Here is a 6,442-nt window from a genome sequence, read left to right as displayed (position 1 = left end):
ACTATGCGCAGAATTACAATGTCTGCAGGATGATGGGGTGCTGACACCAGTGTCTAAAGCCGCTAGGCAATGCCTATCTTCATCTTCGAAAAGCCCGATGGGGCAGTGCGTATTTGTGGAAACTCTAGTGCTACAGTCAATGCCCAATCAGTGGTTGACTCATATCCTATCCCCAAACTGGAAGATATTTTTGCTAAGCTGGGTGGGGGCAACGTGTTCTCCAAGACTAACTTAAAACACACCTACTTCCAGTTACCATTGGATGCTGAATCCTGTTACATCCTGGTCATCGACACACATTTTGGACTTTACCAATGTAATAGACATCCCTTCAGCATTGCTAGTGCTCCAGCTATTTTTCAAAGACGTTTGGAACAGTTGATATGAGGTACCATAGGCACCACCAATTACCTTGATGACATACTTGCAGCAGGTCACTCCACTGAAGATTTACCCAAGAACTTGGACACACTTTTTGCAGTGTCTAACTTTGTGCAGGTCCATTGTAACAAGGAAAAGTGTGACATTTTGAGTGACAAGTTGACTACTTAGGCCACATATCCAGTGCATCCGGAATTTAACTCATACCCCAGTATGTCAATGTTATTTGACTTTTTCCATGCCAGAAAACAGATCTCAATTCAAAATCATCTTAGGACAAATGAACTACTACTGCCTTTTTCTTCACCATGCAGCAGCCTTGGCAGAACCACTTTCATAAAAATGTACACCAGAAATGGACACCCCAGTGTGACAAGGCATTTCATGATCTCTGACAGGCCCTTTTCCACCACACCTTCTTACCATCTACGATCCCTCAAAGCCTCAGATTCTTGCTGCCAATGCATCAGACTATGGCATAGAGGATGTACTCTCACATGTGATCAACTGATTGGAGAGGCCGATTGCTTTTGTGTCAAAAATTTTATCATTGGCTCAATGGAACTACAGCAAGATCAAGAAGGAAGCAGTGACATCTTTGATATGAAAAAGTTTCACAATTATGTGTATGGGCGGCAATTTACACTCCTCATGGACCATAAACTGCTCCTATCCTTACTGAAGTCCACTGCACCCCTCCCCACCACAACGGCTTTTCAGATCCAGTGCTGGGCTCTGTTTGTTTCTCCATAATACACTTTCAACATCCAGTTTTGGTCCACAGCTCATCATGCTAATGCAGACCTTTCCAAGCAGCACAACGGTCAAGACCCAGATATTGGCTCTGACCCACAGATCTGCTGCTAGCAGTACTCAGATGCTGAAGACACCACAGCCTGGGTCCTGTAGGATGTCACCCTCATCTGACGACACACAGGTACTAACTCGGTCCTGTGTGACATCTTGCGGTTTGTCAAACACAGTTGTACAGTGAATTATAAAACGCTGACATACACAGATCTGCAAGCCTTCTCGGCTTGATGACAGGAGCTCCTAGTGGTCAACAGCATTGTCCTCATACTGGGCGACAATAGGAGAATGCACATTGCATCCCTTGCACACACCACGATAGGCTCCTCATCCTTCTACATGAAGTAGGTAGTGCTCACCACATGCGTCAGCTGTCAACATGTCTATTGGCAGAGCATGCACTATGCCATCACATCCATGGTGGCTGCCTGTTCTAAATGTCAACGCAAACAGGTCACCGTGCTCTACATTATTTTCCATGGTGCTCTAACCCGCGGCCCTGAGTTCCTCCCAAATTTGTGGACCCCTTTCTCGCTCGTTGCTGTCGAAGCACACATTTTCCTTATGTTATCCATATCTCCTCCATAGACAGCATCAAAGTGCTGACCCACATTTTTTCTATAGGAAGCATCCTGGAAATTCTGGTTACTTATAACAGTCCTCAATCCACCTCTTTCAGAATTACGCCCTTTTGCACAAACAATGGCATCACTTTAATCCACACTGAACCTTTCCATCCAGCCTCTAATGTCATAGCGGACCAATTTTTCTGCACTTTTACGATACAAATGTCCAAATTTTGTTGCAACCCCTTCTTGATGATGCCCTGAATCTTTTCCTTGCTTCGTACAGGGCCATGCTGCACCACATACAGCTCACCATTCCTCTCTTTCTTTCCTAAACCCTCAAGAACAGAGTCACCACCCCACCTGTTCAAACAGACACCACTTCTCTTCACAGAACTGAAATGTATGAATACAAAGAGTTTTGTTTTGGATATTCATGTGTTCTTGTTGGAGTGTCCTTACTGCGGGACATTTCACAACATGTGCTATAACAAAACTGACTGGGAATCAATGCCTGTTTTAAATAAGCTTCCCCAGTTAGCTCCCTAAAAATCTTTAACAAATTACCACTCTCTGCATAGTCCATGTCTTGTAAGTAATTTAAAAGAAAATGTATAGCTGACTGGCCAAAAATCTTTTTTTTTTTGTTATAACAGAAGTTTTTGATGAGTTTGTGAACATATGTTAAAATTAAAAATGTATGGCAAAATGTCTGTACTGGTGTATGTAATTAAGTATATCGATATCACACATATGAGCCAAAGCCTATTCCATTGTGTACATGGTCAGTGACAAATAAAGATGAATATATTGTAATTACAACCAATTTTTCAGTCTTATTTCCAGTAGTTAATACATATAATGAATTTATTTATGTGCATGCTGGGACAAATGGTTGTGTTTCCAATGGTTCTATACTATAGTAGACAAATTTCTATAGGAAGCTGGTATCAGGAACATTGAACCTAACAACTACACCTCCACTGTTAAACAGTGATAAAAATGTTCCATACGTGTTGGTCAGGGACAGTGCATTTGCACTAAACAGACATATCATGGAACAATTTTCCCTCAAAAATGTAATGGACAAACAAATTTTTAATTACATGTGAAGCTTTTGGCATACTCACTTTGAGATGCACCAAATAACGACTGTGAATTTCGAAGCTGTGGACAGCATTCTACATGTGTGCTGTTAGTTGCACAATTACTTAGTAAAGAGATACAAAGCATGTACGAGAGACTCCAGTGTTGGCAGAGAGGAAGCCATACATTTCTCACATCAATTAACTCCCTTGTTCCTCTGGCAAAAACCACAACAAGAGAACGAGTTGAAGAAGGAAACAAATGCTGGGAAGTATTTATTAATTACTTCAATAATGAGGGACAGGTACCATTCCAAGAAGCAATGCCATGAAATGACAAACAATTAAAACTGGAAGTTATATAAATCAGTGAAATAAAATATGTAAATGGAACAAAATAATATATTATTTGTAACTTCTTCCTCCTCTTGTATTCTATCTGTCCTATGTCCTGTGACTGTTTTTCTTTCATCTAAGAAAAATATCAGCCAAAGTACCAGACCCAAAGATTAATCCCTCACTTAAAATCTCATGCAAGAGTGAAATTAGTGCACAATCTGGAAACAAAAGACATAAGATGTACCAAACTTTTTACTATTGTGTGCTATCCATTATAATCAGATTGTCTTACAACGTTTCTACTGTAGGAAAGTACTTACTTACCTACCTCAGTTCTCCCACATGCCTTTCACAAGCAAAAGTGCACTGTAGCATATCTTCTAAATTAAAGAGTCGAGCAGCATACTTTACTACATCCATCCACATACTTCTAGCGAAAAGACAACAATGGGAAAATGGGAGAATTTCCTGCTTCATCAGAGGTTTCCAGACATTCTTTCCTCCCAAGTGCTATGGAGGTGAATGACAACAGTAAAAAGTCATAAGTATGGTAGTACTCCATCATTGTGGTAATGCTTTGAAAGAATCTGTACATTGTTTGATTGTCATTTGTATACCATCTCATTGCTTCATTACAAATCTTGATTGTTGGAAATTTACCTATACGATCCGCTACAGACTGATACTCGCTGATAAGTAAAACCGTTACGATATATACCCATATGGGCAACAAGAGATTGGTATAATATGCTTTTGAAAACACACTAATCATTTCAAACTACCTGCTTGAAACATCAACATTTATCTGTTGCAGAACGCTGTCTACATCTACATCTATACTCTGCAAATCACCGTGAGGTGCATGACAGAGGGTACATTCCATTGTACCAATTGTTAGGGTTTCTTTCCCTTCCATTCTCATTTGGAACATGGGAAGAATAATTGATTGAATGTCTTTGTGTGTGCTGTCATCATTCTAACCTTATCCTCACAATCCCTGTGTGACTTATATGTAGAGGGTTTTCGTGTATCCCTAGAGTAATCATTTGTAGCCAGTTCTTGAAACTTTGTTGATAGACTTTCTCAGGATAGTATACATCTGTCTTCAAGAGCCTGCAATTTCAGTTTCTTCAGTGTCTCTGTGACACCCTCCTATGGATTAAACCAACCTGCGACCATATATGCAATATCCTCTGTTAATCCTGTATGGTACGGGTCCTGCACACTTAAGCAGTAATCTAGGATGGGTCGCATGAGTGATTTGTAAGCAGTCTGTTTAGTAGACTGATTGCACTTCCTCAGTATTCTACCAAAAAGCGAAGTCTACCATCTGCTTTACCCACGACTGAACTATGTGATCATTCCATTTCATATCCTTACAAAGTGTTACACGCAGATATTTGTGGCATTGGCTGAGTCCACCAGTGAGTCATAGGATATTACGTCCTTCTTTGTGTGTGTGTGTGTGTGTGTGTGTGTGTGTGTGTGTGAAGTGCACAGTTTTACATTTCTGAACATTTAGAGCAAGTTGCCAATCTCTGTACCACATTGAAATCTTATCAAGACTTGACTGAATATTTATGCAGCTTCTCTCAGATAGTACTTAACTATAGATAACTGCATCACTTGCAAAAGGCTTTATTTTACTATTAATATTTTCTGCAGTATAATTAATATACAACACAAACAGCAAGGGCCCAACACACTTCTCTGGGGCACACCCAAAGTTACTTCTACATCTGACGATGACTCTCCATGGAAGATCAAATGGTGTGTCATACCTATCAAAGAATCATCAATCAAATTATACATTTCACTTGATCATACTTTTGACAATAAGTACAGGTATGGTACTGAGTCAAAAGCTTTTTAGAATTCAATAAATAATGTATCTACCTGACTGCCTTGAGCCAAATCTCTCAGTATGTTATGTGAGAAAACTGCGAGTTGGGTTCCACATAATCAATATTTTCAAAAACCGTGCTTGTTGTCATTGAGGAGGTCATTCCTTTTGAGATACCTCATTATGTTTGAGCACAGAATATGTTCTAAGTTTCTATAACAAACCAATGTCAAAGATATTGGACGGCATATTTTTGCTTCCTGGATCACTTCTGCTACCGGTATGCTTCTTGTAGATGGGTGTGACCTGTACCTTTTTCCAAAAACTGGGCGCGATATTTTGTTTGAGAGATCTACGATAAATTATAGTGAGATGAGGGGCTAACTTAGCTGCAAATTCATTATAGAATCTTACAGGAATTCCATCGTAGCCTGGTGCTTTGTTCAGTTTTAACGATTTCAGCTGTTTCTCAACACAACTGACAATAATACTTATTTCATTCATATTTTCTGTGGTCCGAAGATTAAATTGGGGCAGTTCTCCTGGGTTTTCCTTTGTAAAGGAACATTTTAAAACTGAGTTCGGCATTTCAGCTTTTACTTTGCTATGGGCTGGACACTGACTTTGGTGCCACTAACAGCCTTTATATACGGCCATAATTTATTTGGATTTTGTGAAATGTCATTTGACAATATTCTGCTATGGTGGTCATCACGCACAGCTCTCTTGACAGCCAAACGCGTTTCATTCAGCAACTAATTTATCTATAGCCCCACGCTGTGTTTTACACCTGTTATGGATTAATCTCTGTTTCTGTAGGAGTTTATTGAAAGTGACTGTATTCGGTGGCGGTTCCCTCTCGTTATGAACTGTTCTACTGCGTACATATCTATTACAGTATCAAGTGCGTGGTCGGCTGTACTTATAAATTTGAGCCAGAGTTCCTCAACATACTAGACTATACTATGAACCCAAACATAAACCAAATGTCAACACTTTCGAAAGTAACAAAACGTCGTAAATTCGACACACTTTCAATTTATTTCATAGAAGTGTCTACGACATTTTCGTGGTCATGTTAGTATTTCAGCTGTACGTATTTCTGCCGTTTCATAGCATTTCTTAATTTCCGTTAATTTTCGCATCTCAAATAAAGATCGTATTCCCATTTTTGATCTAGACATTTAGCCTTCTATCTTTCTATTGTTCTGTCAACAACAGTGCAGAGTGCAGTCAGTCACGACCTCCTCGGCGGACAGCATTGTGGCAATTGGTATCGAAGTCTATAAACAGAAGTTTTCAAAGAGACCGAATCATCAGAAAATACAAAGGATCGATCACATGTGAAGGTAAAAAAAATAACAATTTAAAATATATAATATTTTTCGTTTTTGTGTTAACTGGACAGAGTCTCTTTG

This window comes from Schistocerca americana, chromosome 8, assembly GCF_021461395.2.
Source record: "Schistocerca americana isolate TAMUIC-IGC-003095 chromosome 8, iqSchAmer2.1, whole genome shotgun sequence".
In the NCBI taxonomy this organism is placed as follows: Eukaryota; Metazoa; Arthropoda; class Insecta; order Orthoptera; family Acrididae; genus Schistocerca; species Schistocerca americana.
This window is presented reverse-complemented; position numbering follows the sequence as displayed.